Consider the following 22,080-nt stretch of genomic DNA (forward strand, 5'->3'; position numbering starts at 1 on the left):
TATCCCTGTACTGTGACATCACTGTGTGTATTATCCCTGTACTGTGACATCACTGTGTGTATTATCCCTGTACTGTGACATCACTGTGTGTATTATCCCTGTACTGTGACATCACTGTGTGTATTATCCCTGTACTGTGACATCACTGTGTGCATTATCCCTTTACTGTGACATCACTGTGTGTATTATATCTGTACTGTGACATCACTGTGTGTATTATCCCTGTACTGTGACATCACTGTGTGTATTATCCCTGTACTGTGACATCACTGTGTGTATTATCCCTGTAGTGTGACATCACTGTGTGTATTATCCCTGTACTGTGACATCACTGTGTGTATTATATCTGTACTGTGACATCACTGTGTGTATTATCCCTGTACTGTAACATCACTGTGTGTATTATCTCTGTACTGTGACATCACTGTGTGTATTATCCCTGTACTGTGACATCACTGTGTGTGTTATCCCTGTACTGTGACATCACTGTGTGTATTATCCCTGTACTGTGACATCTCTGTGTGTATATTTCATGTGTTGATGTAAGAAATGCAGGTCTCAGTATATGAAAACCTTCTAATCTGTTATATTTTATATATTGCAGGTTGTTATATTTGTGTGACCTACAGACGGGTCGGTGACTTCTCTTATCAGTATTTGGGTCTTCCATTGTTTCCTCTGAGTGTAACCTCATTATAACGTCTGAGATGCTAATTACTGGTGTGAACAATGGTCTAGCCTCAGGGTCACCTGTGCACATGAAGGGTCAGACATTGGCTGATAGGACGTGACACCAGATCCTTCATCTACATCTCACATCAGAGTCTGTGTCCTCATAGCACAAGACCCAGGGAGTAATGTCTCCAGGAGGAGGAAGACCAAGGGGAAGAGAGGTCCAGGGAGAGGAGCCTGGAGGAGGAGGATGGTGCCTGAAGGAGGAAGATGGAGCCGGGAGGAGGAAGACCAAGGGGAAGAGACATCCAGGGAGAGGAGCCTGGAGGAGAAAGGGAACTAATAAAGAGTAAAGGTAATGTGGTGTAATAGACTGTAAGCTCTTGTGTCACCCCCTCATCCTCATAGACTGTAAGCTCTTGTGTCCCCCTTCATCCTCATAGACTGTAAGCTCTTGTGTCACCCCCTCATCCTCATAGATTGTAAGCTCTTGTGTCAACCCCCATCCTCATAGACTGTAAGCTCTTGTGTCACACCCTCATCCTCATAGACTGTAAGCTCTTGTGTCACTCCCTCATCCTCATAGACTGTAAGCTCTTGTGTCCCCCTTCATCCTCATAGACTGTAAGCTCTTGTGTCACCCCCTCATCCTCATAGACTGTAAGCTCTTGTGTCAACCCCCATCCTCATAGACTGTAAGCTCTTGTGTCACACCCTCATCCTCATAGACTGTAAATTCTTGTATCACCCCCTCATCCTCATAGACTGTAAGCTCTTGTGTCACCCCCTCATCCTCATAGACTGTAAGCTCTTGTGTCACCCCCTCATCCTAATAGACTGTAAGCTCTTGTGTCACCCCCACATCCTTATAGACTGTAAGCTCCTGTTCTCCCCTCATCCTCATAGACTGTAATCTCTTGTGTCACCCCTTCATCCTCATAGACTGTAAGCTCTTGTGTCACCCCCCTCATCCTCCTAGACTGTAAGCTCTTGTGTTGTTCTCCCCTCATCCTCATAGACTGTAAGTTCTTGTGTCACCCCCTCATCCTCATTGACTGTAAGCTCTTGTGTCACCCCCTCATCCTCATAGACTGTAAGCTCTTGTGTCACCCCCTCATCCTTATAGACTGTAAGCTCCTGTTCTCCCCTCATCCTCATAGACTGTAAGTTCTTTTGTCACCCCCTCATCCTCATAGACTGTAAGCTCTTGTGTCACCCTCTCATCCTCATAGACTGTAAGCTCTTGTATCACCCTCTCATCCTCATAGACTGTAAGCTCTTGTGTCCCCCTAATCCTCATAGACTGTAAGCTCTTGTGTCACCCCTAATCCTCATAGACTGTAAGCTCTTGTGTCCCCCTAATCCTCATTGACTGTAAGCTCTTGTGTCACTCCCTCATCCTCATAGACTGTAAGCTGTTGTGTCACCCCCTCATCCTCATAGACTGTAAGCTGTTGTGTCACCCCCTCATCCTCATAGACTGTAAGCTCTTGTGTCACCCCCTCATCCTCATAGACTGTAAGCTCTTGTGTCACCCCCTCATCCTCATAGACTGTAAGCTCTTGTGTCACCCCCCTCATCCTCATAGACTGCAAGCTCTTATATCACCCCCTCATCCGCATAGACTGTAAGCTCTTGTTTCACCCCCTCATCCTCATAGACTGTAAGCTCTTGTGTCACCCCCTCATCCTCATAGACTGTAAGCTCTTGTGTCACCCCCTCATCCTCATGGACTGTAAGCTCTTGTGTCACCCCCTCATCCTCATAGACTGTAAGCTCCTGTTCTCCCCTCATCCTCATAGACTGTAAGCTCCTGTTCTCCCCTCATCCTCATAGACTGTAAGCTCTTGTGTCACCCCCTCATCCTCATAGACTGTAAGCTCTTGTGTCACCCTCTCATCCTCATAGACTGTAAGCTCTTGTATCACCCTCTCATCCTCATAGACTGTAAGCTCTTGTATCACCCTCTCATCCTCATAGACTGTAAGCTCTTGTGTCCCCCTAACCCTCATAGACTGTAAGCTCTTGTGTCCCCCTAACCCTCATAGACTGTAAGCTCTTGTGTCACCCCTAATCCTCATAGACTGTAAGCTCGTGTCACCCCTAATCCTCATAGACTGTAAGCTCTTGTGTCACCCCGCATCCTCAAAGACTGTAAGCTCTTGTGCCCCCCTCATCCTCATAGACTGTAAGCTCTTGTGTCACCCCCTCATCCTCATAGACTGTAAGCTCTTGTGTCACCCCCTCATCCTCATAGACTGTAAGCTCTTGTGTCACCCCCCTCATCCTCATAGACTGCAAGCTCTTATATCACCCCCTCATCCGCATAGACTGTAAGCTCTTGTGTCACCCCCTCATCCTCACAGACTGTAAGCCCTTGTGTCACCCTTCATCCTCATAGACTGTAAGCTCTTGTGTCACCCCCTCATCCTCACAGACTGTAAGCTCTTGTGTCACCCCCTCATCCTCATAGACTGTAAGCTCTTGTGTCACCCCCTCATCCTCATAGACTGTAAGCTCTTGTGTCACCCCCTCATCCTCATAGACTGTAAGCTCTTGTGTCACCCCCTCATCCTCATAGACTGTAAGCCCTTGTGTCACCTCCTCATCCTCATAGACTGTAAGCTCTTGTGTCCCCCCTCATCCTCATAGACTGTAAGCTCTTGTATCACCCCCTCATCCTCATAGACTGTAAGCTCTTGTGTCATCCCCTCATCCTCATAGACTGTAAGCTCTTGTGTCACCCCCTCATCCTCATAGACTGTAAGCTCTTGTGTCACCCCCTCATCCTCATAGACTGTAAGCTCTTGTGTCACCCCCCTCATCCTCATAGACTGCAAGCTCTTATATCACCCCCTCATCCGCATAGACTGTAAGCTCTTGTGTCACCCCCTCATCCTCACAGACTGTAAGCCCTTGTGTCACCCTTCATCCTCATAGACTGTAAGCTCTTGTGTCACCCCCTCATCCTCATAGACTGTAAGCTCTTGTGTCACTCCCTCATCCTCATAGACTGTAAGCTCTCGTCACCCCCTCATCCTCATAGACTGTAAGCTCTTGTGTCACCCCCTCATCCTCATAGACTGTAAGCTCTTGTGTCATCCTCATAGACTGTATGCTCTTGTGTCACCCCCTCATCCTCATAGACTGTAAGCTCTTGTGTCACCCCCTCATCCTCATAGACTGTAAGCTCTTGTGTCACCCCCTCATCCTCATAGACTGTAAGCTCTTGTGTCACCCCCTCATCCTCATAGACTGTAAGCTGTTGTGTCACCCCCTCATCCTCATAGACTGTAAGCTCTTGTGTCACCTCCTCATCCTCATAGACTGTAAGCTCTTGAGTCACCCCCTCATCCTCATAGACTGTAAGCTCTTGTGTCACCCCCTCATCCTCATAGACTGTAAGCTCTTGTGTCACCCCCTCATCCTCATAGACTGTAAGATCTTGTGTCACCTCCTCATCCTCATAGACTGTAAGCTCTTGTGTCACCCCCTCATCCTCATAGACTGTAAGCTCTTGTGTCACCCCCTCATCCTCATAGACTGTTAGCTCTTGTGTCTCCCCTCATCCTCATAGACTGTAAGCTCTTGTGTCACCCCCTCATCCTCATAGACTGTAAGCTCTTGTGTCACCCCCTCATCCTCATAGACTGTAAGCTCTTGTGTCACCCCCTCATCCTCATAGACTGTAAGTCCTTGTGTCACCTCCTCATCCTCATAGACTGTAAGCTCTTGTGTCCCCCCTCATCCTCATAGACTGTAAGCTCTTGTATCACCCCCTCATCCTCATAGACTGTAAGCTCTTGTGTCATCCCCTCATCCTCATAGACTGTAAGCTCTTGTGTCACCCCCTCATCCTCATAGACTGTAAGCTCTTGTGTCACCCCCTCATCCTCATAGACTGTAAGCTCTTGTGTCACCCCCCTCATCCTCATAGACTGCAAGCTCTTATATCACCCCCTCATCCGCATAGACTGTAAGCTCTTGTGTCACCCCCTCATCCTCACAGACTGTAAGCCCTTGTGTCACCCTTCATCCTCATAGACTGTAAGCTCTTGTGTCACCCCCTCATCCTCATAGACTGTAAGCTCTTGTGTCACTCCCTCATCCTCATAGACTGTAAGCTCTCGTCACCCCCTCATCCTCATAGACTGTAAGCTCTTGTGTCACCCCCTCATTCTCATAGACTGTAAGCTCTTGTGTCATCCTCATAGACTGTATGCTCTTGTGTCACCCCCTCATCCTCATAGACTGTAAGCTCTTGTGTCACCCCCTCATCCTCATAGACTGTAAGCTCTTGTGTCACCCCCTCATCCTCATAGACTGTAAGCTCTTGTGTCACCCCCTCATCCTCATAGACTGTAAGCTGTTGTGTCACCCCCTCATCCTCATAGACTGTAAGCTCTTGTGTCACCTCCTCATCCTCATAGACTGTAAGCTCTTGAGTCACCCCCTCATCCTCATAGACTGTAAGCTCTTGTGTCACCCCCTCATCCTCATAGACTGTAAGCTCTTGTGTCACCCCCTCATCCTCATAGACTGTAAGATCTTGTGTCACCTCCTCATCCTCATAGACTGTAAGCTCTTGTGTCACCTCCTCATCCTCATAGACTGTAAGCTCTTGAGTCACCCCCTCATCCTCATAGACTGTAAGCTCTTGTGTCACCCCCTCATCCTCATAGACTGTAAGCTCTTGTGTCACCCCCTCATCCTCATAGACTGTAAGCTCTTGTGTCACCCCCTCATCCTCATAGACTGTTAGCTCTTGTGTCTCCCCTCATCCTCATAGACTGTAAGCTCTTGTGTCACCCCCTCATCCTCATAGACTGTTAGCTTAGCAGATGTGTGTGTTGGGTGCTGTTTGTTCTGTCTTTGACCAGGGTGGGGGGCCCAGCCTGCGCTGGGCATCAAAAAATTATTTGGAACTCATAATTGTTCCTCTCCACGGAAATCTTTAGTAAAAGGCTTTATTGAATGAGCATAAGTCAAAGTTACATACATTTGCACAGACATACAGCGTATACTGTGTCACAGCACAGACTATGACACTACATATACAATAAATTAAGATTCATACGTAGTGTTGACAGCACACAGGAGTATAATCCTCAACCATGGCATGAAAACACTATACTTGCACACTGCTCTCTCAATTGACCTAACTAAACACGCATTGCATTTCAATTATGGCGACGACAAAGTGTAAAAACGGAAAAGGGTGCGGGGTGGAAGGGGAAGGGGTGGGGGTAACACTTGCCCGAAGCTTTATTGAAAGACAGACACAGAAGGGGGAAAAACAAGGAAGGGAACCTAGCAAAAGTCCACTTCCTGGTTTGGGCCATTTGCATAATGTATGCGTGACCCAGAATCCCCTGTAAAAGTCCAAATCCAGTGGAAAGTGAGTGTTTTCTTTAGTAAAAGGCGAAAGATTTTTGCGTTCTGAAGAGAAACCAGAGTATAACTATGAGCCGGCGCTGACATTGTGTGGGGTCTCTGCTCCCCCCATTACACTCATGGAGAGGACGCGCTCTGTGTATAGGAGGAGCCGGTGACACGTCCCGCGTCCTGGGGACGCATTTATCTCATCCGTTACTCAAGCTCCATGAGATAAACCACAAACACCACGGGAGAGAGAACAGGAAGTTACATCTGTGAAGAGGCCTCCTGGGTAATATGCAAATCAGAACAGTAAGTGGTCACACGAAGGCCCCTCCCCCATGTAATAAGCACAGAGAGGTGTAATGTAATAATACAAGGACACGGATAACGTCATTATGTCGCCTGCGGGTCCCACAAGTATCCGGCCCGGATCATACAATAATCTCCTCCGATCCGAGCAGTGTGTAGACGCCAAGGACTGACGTAGACCATAGCTATGGGTAACGTCAGGGTCATGTGACTGCTCAATATCTAGTCACGTGACCTGGAGATATCGGACGCTGCTGTACAGGTGTGAACAGGCGCTTAGAGATGTTGTAGTTATTATTCAGTTCTTTTGCATTTGAAAAGCCACACATTTTCCTATTGACACGGCTGTACGAGGTCTTGGTTTTTGTTATTTTTGGATGCCAACATAATGGGGCAGATTTACTTACCCGGTCCTGTCGCGATCCAGCGGCGCGTTCTCCGACGAGGATTCGGGTCTTCCCGCGATTCACTAAGGTAGTGTGCCCGATATCCAGCAGGTGTCGCTGCTGCGCCGAGGTCCGCCGGAGTTCACCTTCCTATTCCTGGTGCATGTAAGTGCGTGCCAAGCGACACTTTTTTTGTTTTTGTTTTTAAATACCGCAATTTTTCCAAATCCGTCGGGTTTTCCGACGGCCACGCCCCTTGTTTTTCATTGCATGCGCCAAAAATCCGGGGCCATTCGGCGCAAAGCGGCAAAATTCGGAAAACGCGGCGGAAATATGCGCTTCGGACCCTTAGTAAATGTAAGTGTAAGTGTAATGTCACGTTGAAGGGGTTATACGGGAATTTTAGAGGAACAAGGTTAAAAAAAAAAAAGAAAATACATGAATATTTTTTGTATTGTTTTTAGAAACTTTATTAAACAGCAAAAAATAAAAAACGTTCTAGTCCTTGAAGGGACTTGAACAAGGGGTTACTTGTGTTGCAGCCATCTTATTACACCCGGCCTCTATGAGGTGGACCAAAATGGCAGTACTGGAAGCGATCCATAGGGCGAGCATCTTGGTACAGAATGGTTGGATATGGAGACAGAGCCTTTATGTATGAGTTATCCTCAGATCACCATCATCCGGCAAACCCAAGACGTCTCGTGTTCTTATGAGAAGAGCTTGTTTTTAGCAGGATGGGTTGTATTTTTTAGAGGCAACATTTTCCTGTGTATATAGGAGCCGATATGTCACGTCTCGTGCTCCAGTTTTTATGAAGATTTCATTTCAGGCCTACGAGTGCCGTGCCAGCCTTAAAGGGAACCTACCACCACAAATCTACCTATAAAGGTAGATTGGGTGGTAGGTGGATCATTGGGACGTGAGGATAGCGCTTTTAAGGGCTAATCCTCATGTCCCCACACTTTTTTGATAACTTTTATTAGATATATATTCAAATTTACTTATGCGGCTACAGGGGCGTGGAGTAGCCGCATCTGAGGTTACACGAGGCGGCTACTCCACGCCCCGGTAGCATCTTTTCCCCTCCTACTCACCCATCTTCGGCGCGCAGCTCCGCGCCCTCGTCCGGCGATCCTGCCGTCTGCGCATGCGCAGAAGAGCAGGCCCGCGCGGTCACTGCTCCGAAACAGGCGCGGGCCTGCTCTTCTGCGCATGCGCAGACGGCAGGATCGCCGGACGAGGGCTTGCAGCTACGCGGAGCTGCGCGCCGAACATGGGTGAGTAGGAGGGGAAAAGAGGCTACCGGGGCGTGGAGTAGCCGCCTTGTGTAACCTCAGATGCGGCTACTCCACGCCCCTGTAGCCGCATAAGTAAATTTGAATATATATCTAATAAAAGTTAGCAAAAAAGTGTGGGGACATGAGGATTAGCCCTTAAAAGCGCTATCCTCACGTCCCAATGATCCACCTACCACCCAATCTACCTTTATAGGTAGATTTGTGGTGGTAGGTGCCCTTTAAAAGATCTCTACCACCAGGATGAAGGATTGTAAACCAGGTACATTGACATGCTGGTGTGAGCCCCCTCTGGCAAGATCTTCTCTACTTATATCTTCTTATGCCCTTGTTGTTAAGAAAAAAAGGCTTTAAAAATTGTGCAAATGAGCCATAGGTGCTCCAGGCTCCATAAACACCTATGGAACCTGGAGCTCCTTAGGTTCATTTGCATAATTTTAGAAGCCTTTTTTTGTAAAAAAACAAAACAAAACAGGGAATTAGAGGATTAAAGAAGAGTAGATCGTCCTGGGGTGGGGATTCACACACCAGTATGTCAGTGTACCTGGTTTACAATCATTTATCCTGGTGGTACATGTTCTTTAATACATCGGCTGCATAATGTATTATAATGTAATTTTTTTTGGGGGGGGGGGGGGGGGGGGTTCTTATTTCTTGCCTTTCAGTGCTTGGCTATACACGGAAGAGTTATAGCAATACCAAAACTTTTATAGTTTTATAACATCACTGTGTATTATCCCTGTACTGTGACATCACTGTGTGTATTATCTCTGTACTGTGACATCACTGTGTGTATTATCCCTGTACTGTGACATCACTGTGTGTATTATCCCTGTACTGTGACATCACTGTGTGTATTATCTCTGTACTGTGACATCACTGTGTGTATTATTCCTGTACTGTGACATCACTGTGTGTACTATCCCTGTACTGTGACATCGCTGTGTGTATTATCCCTGTAGTGTGACATCACTGTGTGTATTATCCCTGCACTGTGACATCACTGTGTGTATTATCCCTGTACTGTGACATCACTGTGTGTATTATCCCTGTACTGTGACATCACTGTGTGTAATATCCCTGTACTGTGACATCACTGTGTGTAATATCCCTGTACTGTGACATCACTGTGTGCATTATCCCTGTACTGTGACATCACTGTGTGTATTATCCCTGTACTGTGACATCACTGTGTGTAATATCCCTGTACTGTGACATCACTGTGTGTAATATCCCTGTACTGTGACATCACTGTGTGTATTATCCCTGTACTGTGACATCACTGTGTGTATTATCTCTGTACTGTGACATCACTGTGTGTATTATCCCTGTACTGTGACATCACTGTGTGTATTATCCCTGTAGTGTGACATCACTGTGTGTATTATCCCTGCACTGTAACATCACTGTGTGTATTATCCCTGCACTGTGACATCACTGTGTGTATTATCCCTGTACTGTGACATTACTGTGTGTATTATCTCTGTACGGTGACATCACTGTGTGTATTATCCCTGTACTGTGACATCACTGTGTGTATTATCCCTGTACTGTGACATCACTGTGTGTATTATCCCTGTACTGTGACATCGCTGTGTGTATTATCCCTGTACTGTGACATCACTGTGTGTATTATCCCTGTACGGTGACATCACTGTGTGTATTATCTCTGTACGGTGACATCACTGTGTGTATTATCTCTGTACTGTGACATCACTGTGTGTATTATCCCTGTACTGTGACATCACTGTGTGTATTATCCCTGTACTGTGACATCACTGTGTGTAATATCCCTGTACTGTGACATCGCTGTGTGTATTATCCCTGTACTGTGACATCACTGTGTGTATTATCCCTGTACTGTGACATCACTGTGTGTATTATCCCTGTACTATGACATCACTGTGTGTATTATCTCTGTACTGTGACATCACTGTGTGTATTATCTCTGTACGGTGACATCACTGTGTGTATTATCCCTGTACTGTGACATCACTGTGTGTATTATCCCTGTACTGTGACATCACTGTGTGTAATATCCCTGTACTGTGACATCACTGTGTGTATTATCCCTGTACTGTGACATCGCTGTGTGTATTATCCCTGTACTGTGACATCACTGTGTGTATTATCCCTGTACGGTGACATCACTGTGTGTATTATCTCTGTACGGTGACATCACTGTGTGTATTATCTCTGTACTGTGACATCACTGTGTGTATTATCCCTGTACTGTGACATCACTGTGTGTATTATCCCTGTACTGTGACATCGCTGTGTGTAATATCCCTGTACTGTGACATCGCTGTGTGTATTATCCCTGTACTGTGACATCACTGTGTGTATTATCCCTGTACTGTGACATCACTGTGTGTATTATCCCTGTACTGTGACATCACTGTGTGTATTATCTCTGTACTGTGACATCACTGTGTGTATTATCTCTGTACGGTGACATCACTGTGTGTATTATCCCTGTACTGTGACATCACTGTGTGTATTATCCCTGTACTGTGACATCACTGTGTGTATATTTCATGTATTGATGTAAGAAATGCAGGTTTCAGTTTATGAAAATCTTCTAATCTGTTATATTTGTGTGACCTGTAGACGGGTCGGTGACTTGTCTGGATGGACATAATCTTATCAGTATTTGGGTCTTCCATTGTTTCCTCTGAGTGTAACCTCATTATAACGTCTGAGATGCTAATTACTGGTGTGAACAATGGTCTAGTCTCAGGGTCACCTGTGCACATGAAGGGTCAGACATTGGCTGATAGGACATGACACCAGATCCTTCATCTACATCTCACATCAGAGTCTGTGTCCTCATAGCACAAGACCCAGAGAGTAACATCTCCAGGAGGAGGAAGACCAAGGGGAAGATAGATCCAGGGAGAGGAGCCTGGAGGAGGAGGATGGTGCCTGGAGAAGAAGGGGAACTAATAAGAAGTAAAGGTAATGTAGTGTAATAGACTGTAAGCTCTTGTGTCCCCCCTCATCCTCATAGACTGTAAGCTCTTGTGTCACCCCCTCATCCTCATAGACTGTAAGCTCTTGTGTCACCCCTTATCCTGATAGACTGTAAGCTCTTGTGTCACCCCCTCATCCTCATAGACTGTAAGTTCTTGTGTCACTCCTCATACTCATAGACTGTAAGCTCTTGTGTCACCCCTCATCCTCATAGACTGTAAGCTCTTGTGTCACCCCCTCATCCTCATAGATTGTAAGCTCTTGTGCCACCCCCTCATCCTCATAGTCTGTAAGCTCTTGTGTCACCCCCTCATCCTCATAGACTGTAAGCTCTTGTGTCACCCCCTCATCCTCATAGACTGTAAGCTCTTGTGTCACCCCTCATAGACTATAAGCTCTTGTGTCACCGCCTCATCCTCATAGACTGTAAGCTCTTGTGTCAACCCTCATGCTCATAGACTGTAAGCTCTTGTGTCAACCCTCATGCTCATAGACTGTAAGCTCTTGTGTCACCCCCTCATCCTCATAGACTGTAAGCTCTTGTGTCACCCCCTCATCCTCATAGACTGTAAGCTCTTGTGTCACGCCCTCATCCTCATAGACTGTAAGCTCTTGTGTCCTCCTCATCCTCATAGACTGTAAGCTCTTGTGTCACCTCCTCATCCTCATAGACTGTAAGCTTTTGTGTCTCCCCCTCCTCATCCTCATAGACTGTAAGCTCTTGTGTCACCCCTCATCCTCATAGACTGTAAGCTCTTGTGTCACCCCCTCATCCTCATAGACTGTAAGCTCTTATGTCACCCCGTCATCCTCATAGACTGTAAGCTCTTGTGTCACCCCCTCATCCTCATAGACTGTAAGCTCTTCTGTCACGCCCTCATCCTCATAGACTGTAAGCTCTTGTGTCACCCCTCATCCTCATAGACTGTAAGCTCTTGTGTCACCCCCTCATCCTCATAGACTGTAAGCTCTTGTGTCACCCCCTCATCCTCATAGACTGTAAGCTCTTGTGTCACCCCTCATAGACTATAAGCTCTTGTGTCACCCCCTCATCCTCATAGACTGTAAGCTCTTGTGTCACCCCCTCCTCATCCTCAAAGACTGTAAGCTCTTGTGTCACCCCCTCATCCTCATAGACTGTAAGCTTTTGTGTCTTCCCCTCCTCATCGACTGTAAGCTCTTGTGTCACCCTCTCATCCTCATAGACTGTAAGCTGTTGTGTCACCCTCTCATCCTCATAGACTGTAAGTTCTTGTGTCACCCCCTCATCCTCATAGACTGTAAGCTCTTGTGTCACCCCTCATCCTCATAGACTGCAAGCTCTTGTGTCACCCCCTCATCCTTATAGACTGTAAGCTCTTGTGTCACCCCTCATCCTCATAGACTGTAAGCTCTTGTGTCACCCCCACATCCTCATTGACTGTAAGCTTTTGTGTCACCCCCTCATCCTCATAGACTGTAAGCTCTTGTGTCACCCCTCATCCTCATAGACTGTAAGCTCTTGTGTCACCCCCTCATCCTCATAGAATGTAAGCTCTTGTGTCACCCCCTCCTCATCCTCATAGACTGTAAGCTCTTGTGTCACCGCCTCATCCTCATAGACTGTAAGCTCTTGTGTCACCCCCTCATCCTCATTGACTGTAAGCTCTTGTGTCTCCCCTCATCCTCATAGACTGTAAGCTCTTGTGTACTCCCTCATCCTCATAGACTGTAAGTTCTTGTGTCACCCCCTCATCCTCATAGACTGTAAGCTCTTGTGTCACCCCTCATCCTCATAGACTGCAAGCTCTTGTGTCACCCCCTCATCCTTATAGACTGTAAGCTCTTGTGTCCCCCCTCATCCTCATAGACTGTAAGCTCTTGTGTCACCCCCTCATCCTCATTGACTGTAAACCCTTGTGTCACCCCTCATCCTCATAGACTGTAAGCTCTTGTGTCACCCCCTCATCCTCATAGACTGTACGCTCTTTTGTTACCTCCTCATCCTCATAGACTGTAAGCTCTTGTGTCACCCCCTCATCCTCATAGACTGTAAGCTCTTGTGTCACCCCCTCATCCTCATAGACTGTAAACCCTTGTGTCACCCCTCATCCTCATAGACTGTAAGCTCTTGTGTCACCCTCTCATCCTCATAGACTGTAAGCTCTTGCGTCTCCACTTCCTCATCCTCATAGACGGTAAGCTCTTGTATCACCCCCTCATCCTCATAGACTGTAAGCTCATGTGTGTCACCCCCTCATCCTCATAGACTGTAAGCTCTAGTGTCACCCCCTCATCCTCATAGACTGTAAGCTCTTGTGTCACCCCTCATCCTCATAGACTGTAAGCTCTTGTGTGACCCCCTCATCCTAATAGACTGTAAGCTCTTGTGTCATCCCCTCATCCTAATAGACTGTAAGCTCTTGGGTCACCCCCTAATCCTCATAGACTGTATGCTCTTGTGTCACCCCTTATCCTCATAGACTGTAAGATCTTGTGTCCCCCCTCATCCTCATAGACTGTAAGCCCTTGTGTCACCCCTCATCCTCATAGACTGTAAGCTCTTGTGTCACCCTCTCATCCTCATAGACTGTAAGCTCTTGTGTCACCCTCTCATCCTCATAGACTGTAAGCTCTTGTGTCACCCCTCATCCTCAAAGACTGCAAGCTCTTGTGTCACCCCCTCATCCTTATAGACTGTAAGCTCTTGTGTCACCCCTCATCCTCATAGACTGTAAGCTCTTGTGTCACCCCTCATCCTCATAGACTGTAAGCTCTTGTGCCTCCCCCTCATCCTCATAGACTGTAAGCTCTTGTGTCACCCCCTCATCCTCATAGACTGTAAGCTCTTGTGTCACCTCCTCATCCTCATAGACTGTAAGTTCTTGTGTCACCCCCTCATCCTCATAGACTGTAAGCTCTTGTGTCACCCCCTCACCCTCATAGACTATAAGCTCGTGTGTCACCCCCTCATCCTCATAGACTGTAAGCTCTTGAGTCACCCCCTAATCCTCATAGACTGTAAGCTCTTGTGTCACCCGCTCATCCTCATAGACTGTAAGCTCTTGTGTCACCCCTTCATCCTCATAGACTGTAAGTTCTTGTATCACCTCCTCATCCTCATAGACTGTAAGCTCTTGTGTCACCTACTCATCCTTATAGACGCTAAGTTCTTGTGTCACCCCCTCATCCTCATAGACTGTAAACTCTTGTGTCACCCCCTCATCCTCATAGACTGTAAGCTCTTGTGTCACCCCCTCATCCTCATAGACTGTAAGCTCTTGTGTCACCCCCTCATCCTCATAGACTATAAGCTCTTGTGTCACCCTCTCATCCTCATAGACTGTAAGCTCTTGTGTCACCCCCTCATCCTCATAGACTGTAAGCTCTTGTGTCACCCCTCATGCTTATAGACCGTAAGCTCTTGTGCCCCCCCTCATCCTCATAGACTGTAAGCTATTGTGTCACCCCCTCATCCTCATAGACTGTAAGCTCTTGTGTCACCCCCCTCATCCTCATAGACTGCAAGCTCTTGTGTTACCCCTCATCCTCACAGACTGTAAGCTCTTGTGTCACCCCCTCATCCTCATAAACTGTAAGCTCTTGTGTCACTCCCTCATCCTCATAGACTGTAAGCTCTTGTGTCACTCCCTCATCCTCATAGACTGTAAGCTCTTGTGTCACCCCTCATCCTCATAGACTGTAAGCTCCTGTGTCACCCCCTCATGCTCGATGACCGTAAGCTCTTGTGCCCCCCCCTCATCCTCTTAGACTGTAAGCTCTTTTGTCACCCCCCTCATCCTCATAGACTGTAAGCTCTTGTATCACCCCCCTCATCCTCATAGACTGCAAGCTTTTGTGTTACCCCTCATCCTCATAAACTGTAAGCTCTTGTGTTACCCCCTCATCCTCATAAACTGTAAGCTCTTGTATCACTTCCTCATCCTCATAGACTGTAAGCTCTTGTGTCACCCCTTCATCCTCATAGATTTTAAGCTCTTGTGTCCCCCCTCATCCTCATAGACTGTAAGCTCTTGTATCACCTCCTCATCCTCATAGACTGTAAGCTCTTGTATCACCCCCTCATCCTCATAGACTGTAAGCTCTTGTGTCACCCCTCATCCTTATAGACGCTAAGCTCTTGTGTCACCCCCTCATCCTCATAGACTGTAAGCTTATGTGTCACCCCTCATCCTCATAGACTAAGCTCTTGTGTCACCCCCTCATCCTCATAGACTGTAAGCTCTTGTGTCACCCCCTCATCCTCATAGACTAAGCTCTTGTGTCACCCCTCATCCTCATAGACTGTAAGCTCTTGTGTCACACCTTCATCCTCATAGACTGTAAGCTCTTGTATCACTTCCTCATCCTCATAGACTGTAAGCTCTTGTGTCACCCCTTCATCCTCATAGACTGTAAGCTCTTGTGTCCCCCCTCATCCTCATAGACTGTAAGCTCTTGTATCACCTCCTCATCCTCATAGACTGTAAGCTCTTGTATCACCCCCTCATCCTCATAGACTAAGCTATTGTGTCACCCCTCATCCTCATAGACTGTAAGCCCTTGTGTCACCCCCTCATCCTCATAGACTGTAAGCTCTTGTGTCACCCCTCATCCTCATAGACTAAGCTCTTGTGTCACCCCTCATCCTCATAGACTGTAAGCTCTTGTGTCACCCCTCATCCTCATAGACTAAGCTCTTGTGTCACCCCCTCATCCTCATAGACTAAGCTCTTGTGTCACCCCCTCATCCTCATAGACTGTAAGCTCTTGTGTCATCCCCTCATCCTCATAGACTAAGCTTTTGTGTCACCCCTCATCCTCATAGACTGTAAGCCCTTGTGTCACCACCTCATCCTCATAGACTGTAGGCTCTTGTGTCACCCCTCATCCTCATAGACTGTAAGCTCTTGTGTCACCCCTCATCCTCATAGACTGTAAGCTCTTGTGTCACCCCCTCATCCTCATAGACTGTAAGCTCTTGTGTCACCACCTCATCCTCATAGACTGTAGGCTCTTGTGTCACCCCTCATCCTCATAGACTGTAAGCTCTTGTGTCACCCCTCATCCTCATAGACTGTAAGCTCTTGTGTCACCACCTCATCCTCATAGACTGTAGGCATAGCACATGGATGAGTTGGGTGTTGTTTGTTCTGTCTTTGACCAGGGTGGGGGGCCCAGCCTGCACCGGGCATCATAAAATTATTTGGAACTCATAATTGTTCCTCTCCACGGAAATCTTTAGTAAAAGGCTTTATTGAATGAGCATAAGTCAGAGTTACATACCCGAAAGATTTTTGCGTTCTGAAGAGAAACCAGAGTATAACTATGAGCTGGCGCTGATATTGTGTGGGGTCTCTGCTCCCCCCATTACACTCATGGAGAGGACGCGCTCTGTGTATAGGAGGAGTCGGTGACACGTCCCGCGTCCTGGGGACGCATTTATCTCATCCGTTACTCATCCTCCATGAGATAAACCACAAACACCACGGGAGAGAGAACAGGAAGTTACATCTGTGAAGAGGCCTCCTGGGTAATATGCAAATCAGGACAGGAAGTGGTTACAGGAAGGCCCCTCCCCCATGTAATAAGCACAGAGAGGTGTAATGTAATAATACAAGGACACGGATAACGTCATTATGTCGCCTGCGGGTCCCACAAGTATCCGGCCCGGATCATACAATAATCTCCTCCGATCCGAGAAGAATCTCCAGTACTATAATGTGGATAATGGGAGTAACTGGGAGCGCGATCCGTCTCCTGAGCGGCCGCACAGAACCGGCATTGTGTGACCTATAGTCGGGTCGGTGACTTCTCTGGGTGGACATAATCTTATCAGTATTTGGGTCTTCCATTGTTTCCTCTGAGTGTAACCTCATTATAACGTCTGAGATGCTAATTACTGGTGTGAACAATGGTCTAGTCTCAGGGTCACCTGTGCACATGAAGGGTCAGACATTGGCTGATAGGACGTGACACCAGATCCTTCATCTACATCTCACATCAGAGTCTGTGTCCTCATAGCACAAGACCCAGAGAGTAATGTCTCCAGGAGGAGGAGGACCAAGGGGAAGAGACATCCAGGGAGAGGAGCCTGGAGGAGGAAGGTGGTGCCTGGAGGAGGAAGATGGCGACTGGAGGAGGAAGATGGCGACTGGAGGAGGAAGCTGGCGACTGGAGGAGGAAGATGGCGACTGGAGGAGGAAGATGGAGCCTGGAGGAAGATGGATCCTAGAGGAGGATGGAGCCTGGAGGAGGAAGATGGAGCCTGGAGGAGGAAGACCAAGGGGAAGAGACATCCAGGGAGAACCAAGAGGAGCCTGGAAGAGGTTTGAGAGTGGAGGAGGAAGATGGTGATTGATGGAGAAGGATGGAGCCTGGAGGAGGAAGATGGTTTCCTGGAGGAGGAGGATATAGCCTGGAGGAGGAGAATATAGCCTGGAGGAGGAGAATATAGCCTGGAGGAGGAGAATATAGCCTGGAGGAGGAAGATGGAGCCTGGAGGAGGAAGACCAAGGTGAAGAGAGATCCAGGGAGGACCAAGAGGAGCCTGGAGGAGGAAGATGGTTTCTTGGAGGAAGAAGATGGAGCCTGGAGGAGGAGGATCGAGCCTGGAGGAGGAAAATGGTGACTGGAGGAGAAAGATGGAGATGCAACTAGAGGAGGAAGATGGTGACTGGATGAGTATGATGGAGCCTGGAGGAGGAGGATGAAGCCTGATGATGTCTCCAGGAGGAGGAAGACCAAGGGGAAGAGAGATCCAAGGGGAACCAAGAGGAGCATGGAGGAGGAAGATGGAGCCTGGAGGTGGAAGATGGTGACTGAAGGAGAAGGACGGATCCTGGAGGTGGAAGATGGTTTCCTGGAGGAGGAAGATGGAGCCTGGAGGAGTAAGATGGTGATTGGAGGAGTTTGATGGAGCCTGGAGGAAGGGGGGGGGGGGGGGAGATGTGACTGGAGAAGAAGAAATGGTAATATGTTGGGGGATTGTTATCATCTATCTCACATCAGAGTCTGTGTCCTCATAGCACAAGACCCAGAGAGTAATGTCTCCAGAGGAGGAAGACCAAGGGGACGAGACATCCAGGGAGAGCCAATAGGAGCCTGGAGGAGGAAGATGGAGCCTGGAGGAGGAAGATGGAGCCTGGAGGAGGAAGATGGAGCCTGGAGGAGCAATATGGTGACTGGAGGAGGAGGATGGAGCCTGGAGGAGAAAGCTGGAGCCTGGAGGAGGAAGTTGGAGACCGGAGGAGGAAGATGGACCCTGGAGGAGGAAGATGGTGACTGGAGGAGGAAGATGGTGCCTGGAGGAGGAAGATGGTGACTGGCGAATGAGTAATGGTAATATGTTGGTGGATTGTTACTAATTATAAATAATTCCTGTTACTTTATGTGTAATAGTTACAAGGTTTCTCCTGAGGTTGAAAAACATGTCTGCATTCTTCCTGAAACAGCGCCACACCTGACCATGGTGTGTGCAGGTATTGCAGCTCAGCTGTAGAGAAATGAATGGAGCTTAGTTGCAATACCAAACACTACCCATGGTCAGGTGTGGCGCTGTTTTGGGAAGAAGTCAGACACGTTTTTACAATCTTGGGTGAACCCCTCTAATGTTTTGGTAATTGTCTCATATATTTCCCTATTGATACAATGTCCATGTTTTCTTCACTCCTGGAATAAGCCCCAGTAATTCTCATCTCACACTGATGTTCCTTCCCTCCATAAAACGTGAAGGTTTAGCGGAGGTTGAACGCATCCGTTACAAATCCCATTGACATTCATAGGAATTTGATGTCATCCGTTATGTTCCGTTTAGGCAGGGATCTGTTTTCCATGAATTTTTTGGATGGAAAAATGACGGAGGCTGCAGGACTTTTCCTCCATTTGCAAAAAAAAACAAAAACGCATGGATCATAGACTGTAAGCTCTTGTGTCACCCCCTCATCCTCATAGACTGTAAGCTCTTGTGTCCCCCCCTCATCCTCATAGACTGTAAGCTCTTGTGTCACCCCCTCATCCTCATAGACTGTAAGCTCTTGTATCACCCCCTCATCCTCATAGACTGTAAGCTCTTGTGTCACATCCTCATAGACTGTAAGCTCTTGTATCACCCCTCATCCTCATAGACTGTAAGCTCTTGTGTCACCCCTCATCCTCATAGACTGTAAGCTCTTGTGTCACCCCCTCATCCTCATAGACTGTAAGCTCTTGTGTCATCCCCTCATCCTCATAGACTGTAAGCTCTTGTGTAAACCTCATCCTCATAGACTGTAAGCTCTTGTGTCACCCCCTCATCCTCATAGACTGTTAGCTTAGCAGATGTGTGTGTTGGGTGCTGTTTGTTCTGTCTTTGACCAGGGTGGGGGGCCCAGCCTGCGCCGGGCTTCAAAAAATTATTTGGAACTCATAATTGTTCCTCTCCACGGAAATCTTTAGTAAAAGGCGAAAGATTTTTGCGTTCTGAAGAGAAACCAGAGTATAACTATGAGCTGGCGCTGACATTGTGTGGGGTCTCTGCTCCCCCCATTACACTCATGGAGAGGACGCGCTCTGTGTATAGGAGGAGCCGGTGACACGTCCCGCGTCCTGGGGACGCATTTATCTCATCCGTTACTCAACCTCCATGAGATAAACCACAAACACCACGGGAGAGAGAACAGGAAGTTACATCTGTGAAGAGGCCTCCTGGGTAATATGCAAATCAGGACAGGAAGTGGTTACAGGAAGGCCCCTCCCCCTTGTTATCAGCACAGAGAGGTGTAATGTAATAATACAAGGACACGGATAACGTCATTATGTCGCCTGCGGGTCCCACAAGTATCCGGCCCGGATCATACAATAATCTCCTCCGATCCGCGAAGAATCTCCAGTACTATAATGTGGATAATGGGAGTAACTGGGAGCGCGATCCGTCTCCTGAGAGGCCGCACAGAACCGGCATTGTGTGACCTACAGACGGGTCGGTGACTTCTCTTATCAGTATTTGGGTCTTCCATTGTTTCCTCTGAGTGTAACCTCATTATAACGTCTGAGATGCTAATTACTGGTGTGAACAATGGTCTAGTCTCAGGGTCACCTGTGCACATGAAGGGTCAGACATCGGCTGATAGGACGTGACACCAGATCCTTCATCTACATCTCACATCAGAGTCTGTGTCCTCATAGCACAAGACCCAGAGAGTAATGTCTCCAGGAGGAGGAGGACCAAGGGGAAGAGAGGTCCAGGGAGAGGAGCCTGGAGGAGGAAGATGGGGCCTGGAGGAGGAAGATGGCGACTGGAGGAGGAAGATGGAGCCTGGAGGAGGAAGATGGAGCCTGGAGGAGGAGGATGGAGTCTGGAGGAGCAAAGTAGACAAGATGTCTACTTTTTTCCCAGAAACAGCGCCACACCTGACCATGGTGTGTGCAGGTATTGCAGCTCAGCTGTAGAGAAATGAATGGAGCTTAGTTGCAATACCAAACACTACCCATGGTCAGGTGTGGCGCTGTTTTGGGAAGAAGTCAGACACGTTTTTACAATCTTGGGTGAACCCCTCTAATGATTTGATAATTGTCTCATTGTATTTCCCTATTGATACAATGTCCATGTTTTCTTCACTCCTGGAATAAGCCCCAGTAATTCTCATCTCACACTGATGTTCCTTCCCTCCATAAAACGTGAAGGTTTAGCGGAGGTTGAACGCATCCGTTACAAATCCCATTGACATCCATAGGAATTTGATGTCATCCGTTATGTTCCGTTTAGGCAGGGATCTGTTTTCCATGAATTTTTTGGATGGAAAAATGACGGAGGCTGCAGGACTTTTCCTCCATTTGCAAAAAAAAACAAAAACGCATGGATCATAGACTGCAAGATCTTATGTCACCCCCTCATCCTTATAGACTGTAAGCTCTTGTGTCACCCCCTCATCCTCATAGACCAGTGGTGGCGAACCTATGGCACGGGTGCCAGAGGTGGCACTCAGAGCCATTTCTGTGGGCACTCAGGTTATCACCCCAGGACAAAGTTCACCAGACAGGTACAAATCCACCAAATCTTTCTGCTGTCCCAGGCAACTTAAGAGATTTTGCTCTCAGCGCTATTTTTAAGTAATACTTCATTGACTGTTGAACTGCTTGAAAAGTGACAGGGCTGCATTATCTTTTTGAGGTCCCCCTGCTGGACCCTTCATTCTTTCTCTACAGTGAGACCCTGAAGAGAAGCTACAATGAGAGTCTGAATTTGCACTCTTTCTTTCAACTGTATTGGTGGCCTCAGGGGGCGGATACGATTGAAAGATGTCGAAGAACAGGTAACAATAAGTTACTGCTTAAAATGCCATATTGGCACTTCACAGTAAATAAGTGGATTTATATTGTAGCTTGGGCACTCGGTCTCTAAAAGGTTCGCCATCACTGTCATAGACTGTAAGCTCTTGTGTCCCCCCTCATCCTCATAGACTGTAAGCTCTTGTGTCACCCCCCTCATCCTCATAGACTGTAAGCTCTTGTGTCACCCCCTCATCCTCATAGACTGTAAGCTCTTGTGTCTCCCCCCTCATCCTCATAGACTGTAAGCTCTTGTGTCACCCCGTCATCCTCATAGACTGTAAGCTCTTGTGTCACCCCTCATCCTCATAGACTGTAAGCTCTTGTGTCACCCCTCATCCTCATAGACTGTAAGCTCTTGTGTCACCCCCTCATCCTCATAGACTGTAAGCTCTTGTGTCACCCCTCATCCTCATAGACTGTAAGCTCTTGTGTCACCCCCTCATCCTCATAGACTGTAAGCTCTTGTCACCCCCTCATCCTCATAGACTGTAAGCTCTTGTGTCACCCCTCATCCTCATAGACTGTAAGCTCTTGTGTCACCCCTCATCCTCATAGACTGTAAGCTCTTGTGTCACCCCCTCATCCTCATAGACTGTAAGCTCTTGTGTCACCCCTCATCCTCATAGACTGTAAGCTCTTGTGTCCTCCCCTCATCCTCATAGACTGTAAGCTCTTGTGTCAGCCCCTCATCCTCATAGACTGTAAGCTCTTGTGTCACCCCTCATCCTCATAGACTGTAAGCTCTTGTGTTACCCCCTCATCCTCATAGACTG

At 47.6% G+C, this 22,080-nt stretch overlaps 1 long non-coding RNA gene, 1 other non-coding gene and 1 pseudogene across 2 annotated transcripts; 1 reads left to right on the forward strand and 2 right to left on the reverse strand.

The window, feature by feature from the left end:
* Positions 1-610: 610 nt before the first annotated feature.
* LOC140066185 (uncharacterized) lies at positions 611-18,246 on the forward strand. Its single transcript, XR_011848147.1, has 3 exons — positions 611-1,027; positions 10,880-11,002; positions 18,025-18,246. It is a non-coding gene; the product is annotated as an uncharacterized lncRNA (long non-coding RNA).
* On the reverse strand, positions 16,171-16,320 carry LOC140066414 (U5 spliceosomal RNA; annotated as a pseudogene).
* Positions 18,247-19,361: 1,115 nt separating the features above from the next.
* LOC140066406 (U5 spliceosomal RNA) lies at positions 19,362-19,476 on the reverse strand. Its single transcript, XR_011848252.1, has one exon. It is a non-coding gene; the product is annotated as a U5 spliceosomal RNA (small nuclear RNA).
* Positions 19,477-22,080: the final 2,604 nt, after the last annotated feature.

The sequence above is a fragment of the Engystomops pustulosus genome, chromosome 6, assembly GCF_040894005.1.
Source record: "Engystomops pustulosus chromosome 6, aEngPut4.maternal, whole genome shotgun sequence".
In the NCBI taxonomy this organism is placed as follows: Eukaryota; Metazoa; Chordata; class Amphibia; order Anura; family Leptodactylidae; genus Engystomops; species Engystomops pustulosus.